The sequence below is a fragment of the Dendrobates tinctorius genome, unplaced genomic scaffold (assembly GCF_039654945.1).
Source record: "Dendrobates tinctorius isolate UK_male_01 unplaced genomic scaffold, ASM3965494v1 ptg000014l, whole genome shotgun sequence".
NCBI lineage: Eukaryota > Metazoa > Chordata > Amphibia > Anura > Dendrobatidae > Dendrobates > Dendrobates tinctorius.
Window position 1 is genome coordinate 5,733,574 of NW_027361682.1, and position 20,937 is coordinate 5,754,510.

The 20,937-nt window shown below is 45.1% G+C and overlaps 1 pseudogene; it reads right to left on the reverse strand.

The window, feature by feature from the left end:
- Window positions 1-5,695: 5,695 nt before the first annotated feature.
- LOC141073689 (uncharacterized) overlaps window positions 5,696-20,937 on the reverse strand; it is a 68,788-nt pseudogene continuing 53,546 nt past the window's right edge.

A 20,937-nucleotide genomic window follows, 5' to 3' on the forward strand; every position in this document is an offset into this window, starting at 1 on the left:
TAGCATCATCCCTCCATGTTCAATGTCAAATAGGATGGAAGAAAGCATCAGACAGACAATCCTTTATACCAGGGGTCCTCAAACTTTTCAAACAGGGCGCCAGTTCACAGTCCCTTGGACCATTGGAGGGCCGGAATATAGTTTAAAAAAAACGATGAACAAATTCCTATGCACACTGCACATATCTTATTTTGAAGTAAAGAAGCAAAACAGTAACAAATACAATATTTAAAATAAAGAACAAGTAAGGTTAAATCAACAAACTTATAGGTATTTCAATGGGAACTATGGGCCTGCTTCTGGCTATTGAGATGGTCAATGTTCGGTTCCATATTTGTCACTGCTAGTCGTAACAAGTGAAGCAATTTTTCTCTTTCTTGATATAATTGTTTCTTAGGAATTCCAAATTGCTATTAGTAAAATACCAATATATATACAGCGCTTCAAAAAAAATATACCAGCAATAAAATTGCCCACACAGAGTCACACAGACTGCACTGCCCATCAATGCCATCTGATCAGTGCCCATCAATGCAGCCTTGCCAGTCCATATCATTTCAGCCTCACCAGTGCCTATATTGGTGGAACTCAGCTTTACCCTCGGGCTCAGACTGGTGTGGTGTGAGAGTTCCCAATAGGCAGGTAAATGTCCCCAATAGGCAGCATAGGTCTTCAATAGGCAGCATTAATAATAATAATTTTTATTTATATAGCGCCAACATATTCAGCCGCACTTTACAATTAATCGGGGACATGTACAGACAATAAATTCAATACAAGTTAAGACAATTTAAACAGTGACAGTTAGGAGTGAGGTCCCTGCTCGCAAGCTTACAATCTACAAGGAAATGGGGGGGACACAGTAGGTGAGAAGTGCTTGTTAATTCAGGTCTGGCAATTATAATAGGGATTTTTATATAAAGCTGCATGATCCGGTCATCAGCCCGTGTGTTTAAGTGCAATAGTCAAGTATCAAGTGCAGTTATCACGTGCATGGAGGGTGTGGAGACAGATGAATAGTAGGGTGCAGATTCAGAATATTTAGGAGGGAACAGGGCAAAGTTAGTTTACTGAGTAGTTGATGTGGTAGGCTTGTTTGAAGAGATGGGTTTTCAAAGCGCGCATGAATAGGTCGGGGCTAGGTATCAGTCTGATCGTCTGGGGAAGTGCATTCCAGAGAGCTGGAGCAGCACGACAGAAGTCTTGGAGACGGAGATGCAAGGTTCAGATTACGGGGGGATGTTAGTCTTAGGTCATTTGTAGAACGGAGGGCACGTGTAGGGCGATAGACAGATGAGAGAGGAGATATAAGGCGGTGCAGAACTGTGGAGAGCTTTGTGGGTGAGAGAGATGAGTTTATACTGTACCCTGTAGCGAATAGGTAGCCAGTGTAATGACTGGCACAAGATGGAGGCATCGGTGAAGCGGCTGGACAGAAATATGACCCTGACTGCCGCATTCAAGATGGATTGGAGAGGAGAAAGTTTGGTAAGAGGGAGACCGATCAGAAGAGAGTTGCAGTAGTCCAGAAGAGAATGAATAAGAGCGACAGTAAGAGTCTTAGCAGTTTCAAAGGTGAGAAAAGGTCAGATTCTGGAGATGTTTTTAAGATGCAGGTGACAAGAGCGAGTGAGTGATCGGATACAGGGAGTAAACGAAAGTTCAGTGTCGAATATGACCCCAATACAGCGGGCATGCTGCTTGGGAGTTATGGTTGAACCCTCCAGGGTTATTTTGATGTTAGGTAGAGTGAGGTTAGTAGAGGGGAGAAACACGAGAAGTTCAGTTTTGGCGAGATTTAGTTTCAGATAGAGGGAGGACATGATGTTAGAGACAGCAGACAATCCTTGGTATTTTGAATAAGGGTAGGGGTGGAAGTGTATAATTGGGTGTCATCAGCATAGAGATGATACTGGAACCCAAATCTGCTAATTGTTTGTCCAATAGGGGCAGTGTATAGAGAGAAGAGGAGGGGGCCTAGGACAGCCCTGTGGGGACCCCGATAGTAAGGTGACGAGGAGAGGAAGAGGATCCGGCAAAAGATACAGTGAAGGAGCGGTCAGAGAGGTAGGAGGAGAACCAGGAGAGGGCTGTGTCCTTGAAGCCTATAGAGCGGAGCATAGTGAGGAGCTGGTGATCCACAGTGTCAAATGCGGCAGAGAGATCCAGGAGAATCAGCAGGGAGCAATGACCTTTCGATTTAGCTGTTATTAGATGATTAGAGACTTTAGTGAGGGCAGTTTCAGTAGAGTGTAAAGAGCGGAAACCAGATTGTAAGGGGTCGAGAAGAGTTATCTGAGAGATAGCGGATTAGACGGGAGTGGACCAAGTGTTCCAGGAGTTTACCAAGTGTTCCAGGAGTTTAGAGATGAAGGAAAGGTTAGAGACAGGTCTGTAGTTAGCAGTGTAGTTCTGGTCCAGGGATGGCTTTTTAAGTAAAGGGGTTATGATGGCATGTTTAAATGAGGAGGGAAATATACCTGAAGAGAGAGGTTAAATATTTTAGTCAGGTGAGTGGTGACCACTGGTGAGAGACTGCAGGAGCTGTGAAGGAATGGGGTCACTGTTGCAGGTTGTAGGCCGAGCGGAAGCGAGGAGCTTGGAAACTTCTTCTGAAACAGGTTCAAAGATATCTAGTGAGCTTGAGGTGCGGCACGGAAGGGGATCCAGGCACTGAGGAGATTGGGCTGAGATATCCTGATGGATGTGGTTGATTTTTTTCTAGGAAATAAGTGGCCAGATCCTTACCGCTGAGGTTAGTGATGGGGGTCTGGACTTTAGGTTTCAGGAGGGAGTTAAAGGTTTCAAAAAGTCGTCTTGGGTTGTTGGATAGTGAGGTGATGAGGGTGGTGAAGTAGGATTGTTTGGCCAGATGAAGAGCAGAGTTATAGGTTTTGAGCATGAACTTATAGTGGATGAAGTCTTCTGCTAAGAGAGATTTTCTCCACTGCCGCTCTGCACACCTTGAGCAGCGCTGAAGAAAGCGTGTTTGCATTGTGTGCCAGGGCTGCCGTTGTCTGTATCGGGTCTTTCTGCATGTAGAAGGTGCTGCTTGATCTAGGGCATTCTTCAGTGTATTATTGAAGTGTGACAATGCTAAGTCTGGACAGGAGAGGGAGGAGATGGGGGATAAAGATGTGTGGAGATTGTCCATAAGTTGCTGGGTATTAATGGTATGTGTATTCCGATAAGTGTGGTAAGTGGGGGTGTCCCGGGTGAGGAGACAATTCTTGACTGAGAAGGAAAGAAGGTTGTGGTCCGAGAGCGGGAGAGGGGAGTTAGTAAAGTCGTGCAGTGAGCCGGAACGAGAGAAAACCAGGTCCAGAGTATTCCCGTCTTCATGCGTAGGAGAATTAGTAAACTGTGAGAGGCCGAATGAAGAAGTTAGAGAAAGAAGATGAGAGGCAGATTGGGAGAGGGGATCATTGATAGGGAGTTAAAGTCTCCCATGATGAGTGTGGGGATGTCACAGGATAGAAAGTGAGTAAGCCAGGTGGTGAAGTGGTCTAGAAACTGGTGGCAGGAGCCTGGGGGGGCGATAGACAACCGCCACCCATAAGGAGAAGGGCTTAAAGAGTCTGACGGCGTGGACTTCAAAGGAAGGAAATGTAAGTGAGGGAACCGGGGTATGACCTGGAAAGCACATTGTGATGAAAGGAGCAAACCAACACCTCCACCCTGTCTGTTCTCAGGTCAAGCAGTATGTGAAAATTTCAGCCCACCAAACGAGAGAGCGGCAGCAGCGGTGGTGTCTGAATGCTGGATCCAGGTTTCTGTAATAGCCAGAAGGTTAAGGGAATTAGAGAGAAAAAAAATCGTGAATGTAAGTCAGTTTGTTATACATAGACCGTGCATTCCAGAGAGCACATTGGAAAGCGATAGAAGGCATGCACTGAATGTTAATAAGATTAGCAGGGTTTCTATATGCAGCTGGAGGAGAGTAATGTATGCTGGTGGAGGGAGGCCCAGGGTTGGGGGAGATGTCGCCTGCAACTAGTAAAAGGAGAAAAAACAGAAAGAGCAGGTGGTGGTGTGAAGGGTTAATACTAAAATCAGAGCTTGAGTTTCACTTCTCCATTTCTCTGTAAGGTTTCGTTTCTCCGTTTTTGTTGTTGTAAGATAAATTTTTGTAATTGGCATGGGCTGTCATGAAACCAGACTGTTCTCATCTGTATAAGATAAGGGAGGCGGGGGTGTAAAACTCTGAAGAATATGCCATTATACTACTTTCTACGCTATTTAGGTACGGACATATATGTAGTTTCCGGTTTTCTTGCAATATTATTGGCTTACAAAGTTAAATGATTTTATTGGTACTTGAGAACCTTGCATAATTAAGCAAAAGATTATAAAAGATGTGACTAAAATAAAGGGGCTTAGTGATCTGCCTCGATCCTCCAGTACAGAGACCCCAGTCTCCGTGTGGTCATTTGAGTTGCTGGCAACACTGGAATAATTTGGAAATCACAGGCTCAACCGTGAAGGGTTAATTTAGCCCTCCCAAAATAGCTACCTCGACAGTGGGATGATTTGTATGAACGTTTTGAGTGCTGCATGGAGGTATTGGATGGTTTGGAGTGGGTAAGAAATGTTAGTAGAGCTTCAGAGTTATACATGGGAGAGGGGAGAAGGGAGGGGTGGATATGCAGAGAGTGCACAGAATGTGTAGAAGGGCGGGCGAGTTGTGAGAAAGCAGAAGTTAAGACAAACCAGCAGCAGGTTGATATGATCAATGCATAATGTAGTACGACTGACCAAGATGCATGTTTGCATGAAAAAGTTATGCACCTTACCTGTCTCCTGCCCTGTCCAACTGCATTTTCTAACTGCAAAGCACTTTATCCTGTTGCACTTAATATCTGTTGCATGCGTGAGCCCGCACACGTGCTATCCGAGCCAGAGCTAAATATATATGAAATTAAATGTCTGCTAGCTTCAGCCACCAAATGGCTCTAATGGCTCAGCATTCATCTCTAATAGGCAGGTAAATGTCCCAATAGGCAGCATAGGTCCCAAATAGGCAGCATTGGTCCCCAATAGACAGCATTGGTCCTCAATAAGCAGGTATATGTCCTTATAGGCAGCACTGGTCCCCAATAGGCAGCATAGGTTCCCAATCCCAATAGACAGGTAAATATCCCCAATAGGCAGCATAGTCTCCAATAGGCAGCATAAGTCCTCAGTAGGCAGCATAGTCCCAAATAGGCATGTAAATGTCTCCAATAGGCAGCATAGGTCCTCAATAGGCAGCATAGGACCCCAATAGATAGCATAGGTCCCCAATAGGCAGGTAAATGCCCCCAATAGGCAGGTAAATGTCCCCAATAGGACCCGGCGTTAAAAAAAAAAAAACAGTACTCCCCTATGTCCCCCGCTGCTCTGAAGGGGCACCGCTTGTCTCCGACTTTTTCAGGCACAGGCGGCATGACGTCATCAGGCCGCGCAGGCGGCGTGATGACAATCATGTCGTCTGTGTGTGCTCGCTGCATACGGAGGCCTGCGCAGCGCCTTTCCTCAGCGGCTCCATTCTTCGCCCGCGATTACAGGGTCCGCCGGCATTGAACTGAAATGAAGTTCAATGTCAGCCGGGCCCAGGGGGGGGCGAATAAAAGTCCTCAGTGGGCCGCATGTGGCAACGGGCCGTAGTTTGAGGACCCCTGCTTTATACTGTAGTTGTACAAATGTAAAATACATATTTTATTCAAATATAGGTGTTTTATTTTATACTTTTTCAATAACAAATGGTAATGGGTAATTGTATAATTTTCTAATTATCATTTAGTGCACTAAATTGCTTTCCCTTTCTTTTGTAGATGAGTGACTTTACCATAACTTATGTTTTTCTGCTACGTCAGTGAAACAATTTAAAAAATAGCTACTTCCCTGTGTGAATTCTCTGATGTGTGATAAGTATAGCTTTCCAACGAAAACATTTCCTGCAATTTGAGCATGAAAATGGCATTAACCCGTGTGAGTTCTTTGATGAATAGAAAGTTCTGATTTATTCCTAAAACATTTCCACATTCTGAACATGAATATGGTTTATCTCTTGTGTGACTTCTCTGATGTAGAGCAATTTACTAATGACATTTTCCCACATTCTGAACATGAAAATTATTTCTTGCCTGTGTGAGTTAACTGGTGTGTAACAAGATTTGATTTTGGCCTAAAACATTTCCCACACTCTGAACAGAAAATGGTTTCTCCCCTGTGTGAGTTAACAGATGTGTAACAAGATCTGCTTTCTGATGAAAACATTTCCCACATTCTGAGCATGAATATGGCTTCTGCCTTGAATGAATTTTCTGATGTCTACGAACATCTGATTTGTATGTAAAACATTTTCCACATTCGGAGCATGAAAATGGCTTCTCTCCTGTGTGAATTCTCTGATGTTTTACTAGAATGGATTTCTCAGTAAAAGTTTTCCCACATTCTGAGCATGAAAATGGCTTCTGCCTTGAATGAATTTTCTGATGTCTATGGAGATCTGGTTTGTATGTAAAACATTTTCCACATTCGGAGCATGAAAATGGCTTCTCTCCTGTGTGAATTCTCTGATGTATTTCAAGTTTTGCTTTCACATTAAAACATTTCTCACATTCTGAACATGAAAATGGCTTATGTCCTGTATGAATTCTCAGATGTACAGCAAGGTTTGTTTTCCGGTTAAAACATTTCCCACATTCCGAGCATGAAAATGGTTTTTCCCCTGTGTGAATTTTCTGATGTGTAACAAGGCTTGATTTACGACTGTAAAGTTTCCCACATTCTGAGCATGAAAATGACTTCTGCCTTGAATGAATTTTTTGATGTCTACCAAGATCTGATTTGTATGTAAAACATTTTCCACATTCGGAGCATGAAAATGGCTTCTCTCCTGTGTGAATTCTCTGATGTATTTCAAGTTTTGCTTTCACACTATAACATTTCCCACATTCGGAACATGAAAATGGCTTATGTCCTGTGTGAATTCTCAGATGTGTATCAAGATTTGTTTTCCGGTTAAAACATTTCCCACATTCTGAACATGAAAATGGTTTTTCCCCTGTGTGACTTCTCTGATGTAATACAAGTTGGCCTTTCAATCTAAAATATTTCCCACATTCTGAGCAAGAAAATGGCTTCTCTCCTGTGTGAATTCTCTGATGTTTTACAAGTATGGATTTCTCATTATAATTTTTCCCACATTCTGAGCAAGAAAATGAGTTTTCCCCTGTGTGAATTTTCTGATGTGTAACAAGACTTGATTTACGACTGTAATATTTTCCACATTCCGAACATGAAAATGATTTCTTCACTATATAAGCCATTTCATTTTCAACAGCACTTCTCTGACTTTCATTTTGCATTTTTGTCTTTGATGGAGCAGAAGAGAGAACCTGCTGAAAAGGATCAGGTGTCAGATTTTTTCTTAGATGACCTTGAGGTGTATCTGCAAAAATTACACGTTCTTCACATGTATCAGATGTGCTACTATGATTAGCAGCTGCAAAATCTGAGAATATCACATGTTCTTTGGAGCTCCTGCTACAGTCACCTGCCGAAAATAAAATGGATTTAATTATTTTTATATAACACTGAATTTAAATTATATTAATATGTATTTTGTTACATACTTTATAACAATTCCATACAAACTTTAATAAAAATTCAATTATGAACAAAATTGAGGTTGATAGTTCATGGTGTTAGGTCACCAGGTTTTGCTCTTTCAAATTTCCATTTCCGTATTGTTGCCATCTTCTCTGTAGGTTCATGTTTCACTGTGTTTGTCACCAATCATTTACAGTTACATTTTCTTTTCCAAAGATTTTATTGTTTAAACATTAAACAGAAGGGGGAGGGAAGAGATAATAGGGAATTAGGGAACAAGTATCAGTTGACAAGGGATGCAACCCTTGAATTGTAAACAAAGTCAGCATTATAATCTGAAGCATAATACAAGGGTATTAACTAAGGCAATGCAGATTAAACCGCATAAGGAGAGAAACAATTTTACAAGGTAATACAAAATAGCGGCTCTGTATAGCAATATGTAGTTTAGATTGTGTAACGGTGTAGAAATAAAGATATTGCAATATAACACTAATGGGTCTTAGGAGAGAAATAAATCCAGTAGGTAGATAGGACTGAATTCTAACATGGAGGGTTTAAGTGATGGGAGATGGGAAGACTTGGTCCCATTTTTGCCATTTACTAAAAAATGATTTGAACTGATTGTTAGACAAAGCGAACTTTAGTTCATGGGAGCGATGGCGAGAAACTAATTGTATAATATCATTAGAGTTAGGAAGTGTAGGTCCCTTCCAGTGGTACGCAATGGAGTTTTTTGCTACCATGCAAATATGTAAAAATAATGGTTTTAAAGAAGGTTCCCATTCTGCTATGTCTAAGGAAAGAAGTGCAGATTGTGGACTTACAGTCATAGTAGAGCCGGCAAGTTTGCTTAGAATAGAGAAAATCTGAGTCCAAAAGGAGTGTGCTATTGGGCAGCTCCAAAATATGTGAAATATGTCTCCTTTTTGCCCACAGTTTCTCCAACATTGAGCTGAGTTTGACAAACCAAAATGGGCCATTCTGGCCGGAGTATAATACCAACGGGAGGACACCTTGTAATGCGCCTCCTGCAAAGGCATGGATAAAGTGAAACTATAGGTTAGAGAAAGGGAGTCTTCCCAGTCTTCAATGGAGAATGTGTGATTTAGAGTTTTTCCCAGTTGAACATGTAAGGGTTTTTTTTTAAATTGAGTCACAGTTGAAACTGTCATATAAGAAGCTATGACTCCAAAATCTTGGATGACCGCAGTTACATAGTGTTATGCTGTAGAACTGAGGGGAACCAGAAGTGAACCCGCAGGACCGCGACGACGAACCTGCTCGAGGCGAGCTGGCCAAGTGGACCACCCCCTATACAGGGAGCGTCTGGGGCAAGCCTCGGAGAGACTATCGCCGCGGAAGCTGGTACCCGGGGACACAGTAGGGAGAGAACAGGGATAGCCACAAGGTTAGGTTAGGCAGATACGGATCCAGGCAGACAGAGGTAGACCCTGCGGCGGGAGCTGGAGACCGGTGACGAAGCAGACACTAGGGAAAAACAGAGGTAGCAATCACAAGAGGAGACTGGGCACAGAGAAAACAAGACAAGGCGCTAGGCTGGAGAAGTGCTGAGCAGAGGGGACCTGAATAAGCCGTGCTAGGCGCAATGGATAGTCAGGCACCGGGCAGGAGGCGGGACTGCTAGATATAGGGCGGCAAGCAGCGCTTCCGGGTCAGGAGGGGACAGGAGGTGGAGCAGTGGAAGCAGGATTAGTGGCGCGCAGTGCGCAGGCGCACCCGGCGGGCCCGGAAGGCCGGCAGCGGCGGTGGAGGAGAGGACGCAGGAGGATGCGCGCGCCTTCCGGGAGCGCGCCGGGAGAGGAGAGCGCTCCGGTGTTCGTGAGGCGGAGCAGAGGACGCGGCTGCGAACGGCACAGCGGGAGCAGCGGGGAGCGTGGCAGCAGGTGATGTAACAGTACCCCCCTCTTTACGCCCCCTCTTCTTGAGACTGGCAAGGAATCTGGCTAGAATGCGGGGAGCCTGGATGTTTTGCCGGGGTTCCCAAGACCTCTCCTCGGGACCAAAACCTTTCCAATCAACTAAGAAGAGGGTCTTCCCTCTAGATCTCTTTACGGCCAGGATGTCCTGGACCTCAAAGACATCCTGGCCAGAGACCGGCTGGGGAGAGTGACCAACAGAGGCATGAAACTGGTTAAAAATGACAGGTTTCAGGAGGGACACGTGAAAAGAATTGGGGATTCGCAGTGAGGCGGGAAGTTTTAGTTTGTAGGCAACGTTATTAATGCGGGCCATGACCTCAAAAGGCCCGAAATACCGAGGGCCTAGCTTATATGAGGGGACTTTGAGGCGGACAAACTTGGAGGACAGCCACACTTTATCTCCGGGATGGTACAACGGAGAATCCAGACGCCTTTTGTCTGCGTGTCTCTTCATTCTATCCTGTGCTAGCTCGAGTGCAGACTTGGTTTCCTGCCAGACCCTGGAGAACTTCTCGGTCAGAAGGTCGGCTGCCGACACACCCGAGACAGGGGGTACCGGCAGAGGTACACTGGGATGTTGCCCGTAGACGATGAAGAAAGGAGACTTAGACGAAGACTCGTTGATGTGGTTGTTGTAGGCAAATTCGGCCCACGGGAGCAGGTGGGACCAGTCGTTGTGGTGGGCGTTGGAGAAGTGGCGAAGATAGTTTATAAAAATCTGGTTCGTGTGCTCAGCCTGACCATTAGTTTGGGGATGGTAGGCCGAGGAGAAGTCCAAAGTGACATCCATGCGTTTACACAGGGCTCGCCAGAAGTGTGAAGTGAACTGAACTCCTCTATCCGAAACGATATGCTGAGGAAAACCGTGAATCCGGAAGACATGGGAAATGAAGATTCTCGCCAGTTCAGGAGCGGAGGGCAACCCAGGCAGGGAGATGAAATGTGCCATTTTGGAAAATCGATCTACAACCACGAGGATGACTGTGTGACCCGAAGACCGAGGTAGATCGGTAATAAAATCCAACGCGATGTGCTGCCAGGGAGCCGAAGGAACCGGGAGCGGGTGAAGAAGACCAGCGGGTAAGTGTCGAGGAACTTTATTCTTGGCACAAGACGGACAAGAGGCGACAAAACTTCGGATATCTTGAGCAAGAGAGGGCCACCAGTAATAACGAGAGACGAAGGCGAGGGTTTTCTTGAGACCACCGTGGCCAGCTAGTTTGGAGGTATGACCCCACTGTAAGACTCGCCTCCTATTGTTCTCTTGAACAAACGTCTTACCCGGAGGCAATGAAGTCAGGTTTACAGGAGCAACCACCATGACCTTGCTAGGATCCACGATGTGCGAAGGCTCTTCGTCACAGTCGGTAACCAAAAAGGACCTGGATAGGGCATCTGCCTTGAGGTTCTTATCGCCGGGGCGAAAATGGAGTTCGAAATCGAACCGAGCGAAGAACAGAGACCACCTGGCTTGACGGGGATTGAGTCTTTGCGCCGTCCGGATGTACGCCAGGTTCTTGTGGTCAGTGTAGATCCTGACGGGGTGGACCGCTCCCTCGAGGAGGTACCGCCATTCCTCCAAGGCCAACTTGATGGCGAGCAGTTCTCTATCGCCAATGGTATAGTTTCTCTCCGAGGTGGAGAAGGACTTTGAAAAGAAGCCACAGGTGACCAATCGACCAGAGGGTGCCGTCTGGGAGAGTACTGCACCGGCTCCGATGGCAGAGGCATCTACTTCCAGAGTGAAGGGTTTGTTGGCCTCTGGGCGATGGAGTACGGGAGCCGTTGCAAAAGCTTGTTTCAGGGAGCGGAATGCGTCTTCGGCCTCAGGTGACCAGAAGTGGGGATTAGCCCCCTTACGGATCAGAGCGGAGATAGGGCTGGTCAGGGAGGAAAAGTGTGGAATAAACTGCAGGTAGTAATTGGCGAACCCCAGGAATCGTTGGATGGCCTTCACTCCCTGGGGACGCGGCCAGTTTAGTACGGCCGACAATTTTCCCGGATCCATCCGTAGACCAGTATTAGAAATGATGTAGCCCAAAAACGGTAGAGAAGACTGTTCAAAGGCACATTTTTCAAGTTTGGCATAGAGACGATGCTCTCTTAGGCGCGACAAGACTTGACGGACGTCCTTTCTGTGAGAAGACAGGTCCGAGGAAAACACCAGAATATCATCCAGGTACACCACCACACAAGAATAGAGAAGGTCCCGGAAGACATCATTGACGAATTCTTGAAACACGGCGGGTGCGTTGCATAAACCAAAAGGCATAACCAGATATTCATAGTGGCCATCGCGGGTGTTGAAAGCCGTTTTCCACTCATCTCTGGAACGGATGCGGATTAGGTTGTAGGCTCCCCGCAAATCCAATTTGGTAAAGATTTGCGCCCCTCGGAGACGATCAAATAGCTCCGGGATGAGAGGAAGCGGATATTTGTTTTTAATTGTAATATCGTTGAGTCCCCGATAGTCAATGCAGGGACGCAGGGTTCCGTCCTTCTTCTTGACGAAGAAAAAACCCGCACCCGCGGGCGAGGAAGACGGGCGAATGAAGCCTTTGGCCAAGTTTTCTTGAACTAATTCGGACATGGCTTGGGTCTCTGATGGCGACAGCGGATAAATCCGACCTTGGGGAGGAGTAGAGTCGGGAACGAGATCGATGGGACAGTCGTAGGAACGGTGAGGGGGCAGAGCCTCTGCCTCTTTCTTATTGAAGACATCCGCATAGGCCCAATAGGCCGAAGGTAAATCTGGAGATACCGATGTTGGCCGAGAGGAGTCTCTTGGCTGGACAGAAAGCAAACACCCTCTGTGACAGAACTGTCCCCACCGTACGACGTCACCAGACCACCAGTCCAAGATTGGCTCGTGTTTTCTTAGCCAAGGAAGACCCAACAGGATAGTGTGTGATAGGGTCGGCAGCACATAGAAGGCAATCTTCTCCAGATGCAAGGCGCCGATCTGAAGGTCCAATTCTTCGGTGACCTGTGTAACGGACACCCGCAGGGGTTGGCCGTCAACCAACGCAATCTGCCGAGGAGTCTCCAGGGATCTGACCGGAATACAAAGCCTCCTGACTGCCTCAAGCTGAATGAAATTTCCAGCCGCACCTGAATCTATGTAAGCCCACTCGGAGAAACGCTTGGAACCAAGGTGCAAGAGAACAGAAAGAGTCAAGGGTAGAGAGGAGTCGTTGGTACCTAGGGAGACCTCTCTTACCTGTCCTAGGCGGAGGCGTTTCCCGGACGCACAGGGCAGGAACGCAAGAAGTGTGATGCACTCCCACAATACAGGCAAAGACCCTGAGTGAACCTCTCCTGGCGGCGTTGCTCCACTGGCTTGAGGCGATCTATTTGCATGGGCTCAGGTGCGGGGGATGCCGACGCCAGGGCAGGGCGTGAGCGAGGTGGGCTGCGGGCAGCGGTTGGAACACGAGGAAACCTCCTATCCCTGGCGGCCTCTCGAGAACGCTCCTGGAAGCGCAAGTCGATGCGTATAGCCAGGGAAATTAGATCCTCCAACGAGGTTGGAGTGTCCCGTCCTGCTAATTCGTCTTTAATTCGACCTGAGAGGCCCCGCCAAAAAGCTCCTACCAAGGCCTCATTGTTCCATCCAACCTCGGAGGCCAGGGTACGGAAGCGAATGGCGTATTGACCCACGGAGAGCGAGCCCTGTTGCAGGTTAAAAAGTGACTCGGTGGCAGAGGCTACGCGACCCGGCTCGTCGAACACCTTGCGAAAAGAGTCGAGGAAGGTGGAGAGTTGGGAGACCAAGGGGTCATCACGCTCCCAAAGGGGGTTTACCCAGGCTAAAGCCTCACCCTCCAAATGGGACACGACAAAGGCCACCTTGGCTCTGTCGGTGGGGTACTGTAGAGGCAATAGCTCAAAATGGAGCTGACACTGATTTAAAAAACCCCTGCACGACTTAGAATCGCCACTATAACGCGGGGGTTTTGCCAAACGGGGCGGCGGATGGGATACCGCTGCCTGGGCCGGGGTCGAGGCTACAGACTGCAGGGCAAGGAGACGATTATCTATGGAAGCCATATAATTCAATATATGGGCCTGGGTGTCTCGCTGCTGAGCCAGCTCCTGTTGGAGACTGCCCAGCTGGGAGGCGGTCCCAGGATCAGAGGCCTGTAGAGATGACAAGCGGGTCTCCATGGATTTAAGGAAGGACATTATCCTTGCCTGATTCTCCCTTAAGAATAGGAGCTCTTTTTGGGTTGGGGTCGGAGCACCAGCGGGGTCCATGGCCTGACTATACTGTTATGCTGTAGAACTGAGGGGAACCGGAAGTGAACCCGCAGGACCGCGACGACGAACCTCCTCGAGGCGAGCTGGCCAAGTGGACCACCCCCTATACAGGGAGCGTCTGGGGCAAGCCTCGGAGAGACTATCGCCGCGGAAGCTGGTACCCGGGGACACAGTAGGGAGAGAACAGGGATAGCCACAAGGTTAGGTTAGGCAGGTACGGATCCAGGCAGACAGAGGTAGACCCTGCGGCGGGAGCTGGAGACCGGTGACGAAGCAGACACTAGGGAAAAACAGAGGTAGCAATCACAAGAGGAGACTGGGCACAGAGAAAACAAGACAAGGCGCTAGGCTGGAGAAGTGCTGAGCAGAGGGGACCTGAATAAGCCGTGCTAGGCACAATGGATAGTCAGGCACCGGGCAGGAGGCGGGACTGCTAGATATAGGGCGGCAAGCAGCGCTTCCGGGTCAGGAGGGGACAGGAGGTGGAGCAGTGGAAGCAGGATTAGTGGCGCGCAGTGCGCAGGCGCACCCGGCGGGCCCGGAAGGCCGGCAGCGGCGGTGGAGGAGAGGACGCAGGAGGATGCGCGCGCCTTCCGGGAGCGCGCCGGGAGAGGAGAGCGCGCCGGTGTTCGTGAGGCGGAGCAGAGGACGCGGCTGCGAACGGCACAGCGGGAGCAGCGGGGAGCGTGGCAGCAGGTGATGTAACACATAGCAGTTTCAAAGAAGTCTCAGAGAGGGTAGGTTTCTTATTCAGGAACAGCCTTAAGTTGTTTTTTAGAATCAGGAAATCCATGAATAGTGACAAGGGGATATTGTACTTATTCTTGAGAGAGCTGAAGCTTAGAAAGTCTCTACCGTTGAAGATATCTCCTAATTTCTTGATATTCAAATCTGCCCAAGTAGGCGGAATAGAATGACCAATTATTGTATAGGATAAAGATAAAGGGATGTCTTGCAAAATTTTTGTTTTTGGAGTTTTATCATCAGGTTTTAAGATTTTTAGCCAGGCAGTAGTTATTGCTTGGAAGACGGGATATTTTTGTTGATTCTGTTGCCTACGGGTTACTTTATCCAGTATTAAAAATTTAAGGGGTTTGTTATTGTTAATAGCAGTTTCAAGATCAAGCCAAGCCGGGTCGAGTGAATTAGAAAGCCAAGACAAACTGTGTTTGAGTAGGAGGGTGAGGTAATGTGCATTGAGATTGGGAAAGCTAATTCCTCCATGAGATTTTTTCTTATACAGGGACCTGGTGTCAGTCCTTGATCTTTTATTACCCCAAATAATTGAGTTTATTTGTGTTTGAATGTTCGTAAGGTACATGGTGGGGATGTGTAGGGGTGAGCATCTCAGGATGTACAGAATTTTTGGCAAAGTAAATAATTTTACCGCAAGATTCCTTCCCCACCAGGTCAAGTCTTTGTCCTTGAAAGATCTGCTGTCTTTAAGTATTGATTCTTCTATTTTTTTAACGTTGGATTTGACTGTTTCCGATAGGTCTTTATTAATGATTACGCCTAAATAAGTGAACTCCTTTTCGCACCAATTCAATGTGGTTACAGCTTTGATGGTTGTGATTTGTTCTTTTTGAACATGAAGTGGAAGAATGTTTGATTTTTGGTGATTTATTTTGAAGTTGGAGAGAATTGAGAATCTATTTCTCTGGGGGCTTCAAGAGTGGAGAGTTCAGGCCTTGTAAGAGTGAGTATTAAATCATCGGCAAATAGACTCAATTTATGTTGGCGGGTATGGGTGGTAAGACCTGTTATGTTAGGATTTTGCCATAGGTATTCTGCTAATGGCTCCATGGCCATATTGAATAGTAAGGGGGAAAAGGGACAGCCTTGTCGGGTACCTTTGGAGATCTCAAAAGTCTCAGAAATATGGTTATTGCATATAATTTTTGCCTTAGGGCACTAATAAAGAGCCATAAAGGTAGTGATAAGGGCTTCATTAAAAACAAATTTGTTTAGGGTATATTTTAGGTAACACCAGTTCAAGCGATCGAACGCTTTCTCAGCGTCAACTGATATTAGAACTGTAGGCGTTGTTGTCATATTGGCTAATTTAATAGAGCCAATTATCCTCCTAGTAGCATCGGCCGGCTGTCTCCCCTTCGTAAACCCCATTTGGTAATTTTTTATTAATTTTGGCAGTAGTGGGCTAAGCCTGTTCGCTAGAGTCTTAGAGAATAATTTAACGTCTGTATTTAATAATGATATAGGGCGGAAATTATCTAAGGATTCAGGATCTCCCTTTTGCTTTGGAATAAGCGTAATTGCCGCTTCTAGCATCTCCGGGGGGAAGAAGCCTTTTTTTTCTAAATGTACTTAAATGTCTCAGCCAATTGTTGTGACAGGGTGTCGTCAAAAGCCTTGTAGTAGGCGTTGGTGAACCCGTCTGGTCCGGGGGATTTGTGCATTTTTAATTCCTTTATTGCTCCAGCTATTTCTAAGGGAATGGAGCTGACAAACTTATAAGGTCTTCATCATTCAGAGAGGGTAGGTTTATTTCTGAGAGATATTTGTTAATATCATTAGGATTAAGCTGTAGGGGAGAGGGGGCAGGTTTCAGATTGTATAGTCTGTTGTAGTATTTGGCAAATTCATTTGCTATCTCCTGTGGATGGGAGAGTTTGGAGGCTCCGTTAAGAGCTTTACTTCTGTTTATTTTATTATAAATTCTTTTATGTTTGATATGATTAGCCATGTCTGTTTATTAATAGAAGCGTATAGCTTATATTTCGAGGAACTCAATGCTGCTTCATATGGGGAATGCAGGATTGATCTTAGCTCCTGTCTTAATTGGGTTAGTTCTGACTGTATTTGGGGGGGAAGGGAGTGCCATGCCTAACAGGGAGTTCTCTAGACTGCGTATAGAAGATTGAATTTTTGCTATTTTTTCTCTTTTTTTAGTTTAGAGGACATGCCATTGAGAACGCCCCTGATGACTGCTTTATGGGCACACCAATTCAAAGCTGGATTTGTGGCTTCAAATTTGTTTTCAGCAAAAAAGTTGTCAATAGCAGTTTTCAAGGTCTCTTTATTGATGGGGTCGTGTAGTACATAAGAACTGTATTTCCACAGACCGGCTCTATTCAAGGGGAGACCTAGGGACAAATCTGCAAAGACCGGGGAGTGGTCCGAAATTGATCTATGTCCAATAGAAACTTTTGTGATTTAAGTGAGGGAAAAAATGTCAGCTATGATTAGATCGATCCTTGAAGCAGATTGGTGAACTGTGGAGAAATGTGTGTATTCTTTAGAATTTGAATTTAAACACCTGAAGGAGTCGAATAGCTCGTTTTTATCCAACCAGGGATTTAAGTTATCAGAGGGAGGTCTTTTGTTGCAGGAGGAGTCTAAGGAGCTGTCTGGGGTGATATTAAAGTCTCCCAACAGTAGCAGAGCCCCTCTTTTCACTTCTGATATTTTCTTCATCAGTTTGGACAAAAATCTGATTTGGTTTCTGTTTGGGGCATAGATGTTTACTAAAGTGCATTCTGTACCATTGATTTTACACACTAATATGTGGTATCTACCACTTTCATCCCCATATTCCTCCAGGGCTTCGAAAGGAGTAGATCCACTGATGGTCGCTACTCCTGCCTTTCGTTTCTTGTATACAAGCTATATCGGCTTTAGCATTTAAAAGTTCTCTCCAAAGGGTGTGTCTTTTTTGTGGGCTGTTCAAACCCCTAATGTTGTAAGAAACAAGTGTAAGACTCAACTTGCTAACATAATATTGACAAAAAGTTAACCAGTGAAAATATGTTAAGTTATACAACAGCTATAACTCGTCAATGCCTACATAAGCCCTAAAACCTTTGATGAGTCTAGAAAGGTAAACAGTTATGCAGAAATATGAATTATAAAACAAAGAAAATGTCAACTTTCAACAAATGAGTATAGAGTTGAGCATTAACGTTACAAGAAGGGAAACTGTTCAGGAAGTCCACGTTAAGAGGACTGCCTCTTATTACTGGGGGTATTCCGTGCCGAAGGGAATACGAGGAAAAACCTCAGAACTGTGGTGGAGGTCGAAGAGCCAGCCAACAAAGTAGAGGAACAAGATTAAGTTTAGGTTCATTTGCCATTGTGAGACGAAACTCCACCAAGTGATCTGATGAAATCAATTCCATCTTCCGGATGCAATATTGGGATTGTTCTCCCTTTATGAAAGGCCAATAATTTTGTGGGGTAACCCCACTTATAGGGAATGTTTCTGTCGCGAAGAGCTGCAGTAGTTTTGCCGAAGGACTACAGTTACATTTTCTAAAGAGACTCCTAAAGAGGCCTGTAATCAGTTGTGTTAGGTGATTCCATCTCATGCACTCTCTGACAGGTACAAGCACTCTATCATGGAGGAAAGCACGTGGGAAGAGTACTGACTGGTCATGAACACATTGTTATGTATGTCAGAGGCCGCAGGCTCAAATAAGCCACCTTGGCTGGACTTGATGCAAGCCACTTCATCTGGCACATTCCAGAGGAACTACGGCCTTCACCCTTATCTCCTGTACAGCAATCTGGTCTTACAGTTGAGTCAACTGGAAATCTTCTTGAGAAGAGATGCTATATGGAGAAGCGAACCAGATGCAAGAGAACGATTGGGTAGCCCGGTCAGAACCAGGAAGTTTGTGTAGTGACAAAATCATAAAGAAGAATAGTAAAAAGTCAGGAATTACAGCACCTGCTTTTCACCGACTGTCCGTAAATTTACGGACTGTTGGCAACCCAGTCTATATCTCCCAGCCTGGGTGGAACTGCAAGTCCCAGAGGACACAAAACTAGAACTGTTTCCCTGCACTGCCCGCAACTAGAGAGTGGTGCTGCCTGGGGATAGAAGCAGAAAGCAGGGCAGGCAACCCCAGCTCAATGCAACGCAGGATTCACTAAACCATCTCAGACAGATGTCTGCCCAGCCTCTGTTTCTCTGGCAATCATCGATCGTGTGAGCGAGCCCTTAATGTTATAACCGCATAAGGAAAAAGGTAAAGGTGTTGTCCAGTCAGGAGATACTAATGTTCATTCCACAGGATTAGTCATGAATGTAAGATTAGTGGGGTCCGACACTCAGCACCGCCACCAATCACCTGTTATTTTTATGGCAGCTGACAGAGGTAAGCACGCTTAATGGAGCTGCTTAAAACTACAGAAAGGCTTCTGATCCAGCGGCCAAAACATATTCATCAAATTTACCTCCAGCAGGTGCCATAACAAATAACATCTGATTACTGAGGTGTTGAGCGTCAGTCCCCCACGAATCTCATATTGATGACTTATCCGGGGGAGGGGGTTATCAATATTTCCTGACTGGACAACCCTTTTAATCCCTTAACGACCGCCAATACACCTTTTAATGGTGGTCGTTAAGGGAACTTATTCCTCAGAATCACTTTTTAACGGCGCTGAAGAATAAGAGTATAGCAGCGATTCCGCTACTGTCAGCTGTAAGTGAACACTGTAAAAACAAATATAAAACACGCCAAAAATGTTGCTTTTCATCATAGTGACTCACAAAAAAGTGAATAGAAAGCGATCAAAAAGTCATATGTAAAATGAAATGGTATAGATGAAACCACCAAACCATCCCAAAAAAAAGATTAAATATGGCGCTTTTGGCAAGAAAAAAAAAAATTTACAGCTCTCAGAATATGACAATGCAAAAACAAATTCATTTTGCTAAAATATTGGTTTTAGTGTGTAAAAACAACAAAGAATAATAAAAAAAAAAAATATAAATCTGGTATCGCTCTAATCGTACTGACCCAATAAACAAATCGGTCTTATGACTTTTATAGCACGGTGAACGCCACAAAAAAATATTTAAAAAAACCCTGAATTGCTGGGTTTTATTAATTTTGTGTCTGAAAGGTGTGAATAAAAAGCGATCAAAAAATATTATGTACCCCAAAATGGCACTAAAAATTCTGCAACTCGTCCGGCAAAATATAAGCCCTCACACAGCTCTGTTTGCAAAAAATAAAAAAAAATTATAGCTCTCAGAATATGGTGACAAAAAGATACTTTTTATAAAATTTTTACTGTGCGATAGCAGCAAAACCTAAAAAAAAATATATATAAATCTGGTATTGTTGTAATTTCACTGATCCGAAGAATAAATCCACTTATAAACGCACGGTGAACCACGCAAAAATAAAAAGAACTATTCTTCTATTACTGTCTATTTGTTCATTTTACCTCCCAAAAATCAGAATAAGGCTTGGCTCACATTTATCCTGCACTCTTCGCTGAGCGATTAAGTCGGGACTTCCGTGTAAATTCCCCCAAACCGTGATGGAACCACTTATGAGACAAATGGAGTCACTTTGGACTGGTCTGTGTTCCACCAGCGTCCCATCATTTTTGGTGTCTTTTTAGCGCACAAGTTTGGGCGACCACAGATCCGAAGCAGATGCCAAATGGAAGATGAAGCGTTTCCATCTGCCTCATGGTGGGTAGTTATGTCGGAGGTTGTGTCTGAATGGCAATTTTGTGGGATTTACATGGAAACCCTGAGGTAAGTGCACTGTGTATAAAACAAGAATGAGATCTAGCCTTATTCTGAAAGCAAATGAAAAATATTATGCACCCCAAAATGTTACCAAAAAAAATGATAACTTATCCCACATAAAACCAGCCCCCACTCAGATCCGTCATCTGTCACTGGAACTATAGGGTGTTCCCATGTTACTGGTAGAACAAATACTACAGGGGCTCTTCAAATGCGACATAGCATTCACAATCTATCCCAGGCAAATAGCTTTTTCCTTTCCTATCCTTGCCATGTGCCCAAGCATTTTTTGACCACAGAGGGTATACTTGCAGTCAGGACAAATTGCGCAACAAATTATGGGGTCAGGTTTCTCCTTTTATTCATTGTGAAAATTACAAATGTGGGGCTAAAACAACATTTTGTGGAAAAAAATGAAAATTCTCAATATAACAAACTAATATTATCAAATTCTGTGTAGTACCTGTGGGTTCAATATGCTCACTATACCCCTAGATAAAATCCTTGAGGGGTGTAGTTTTCAAAATGATGAAAAAGGTAGGGAGAGATCCAGCGGTAGGCGGAGGTAGTTAAAAAAAAAAACGGATTACTTAACGTTAATACTCTTTTATAGAGTCCACGACA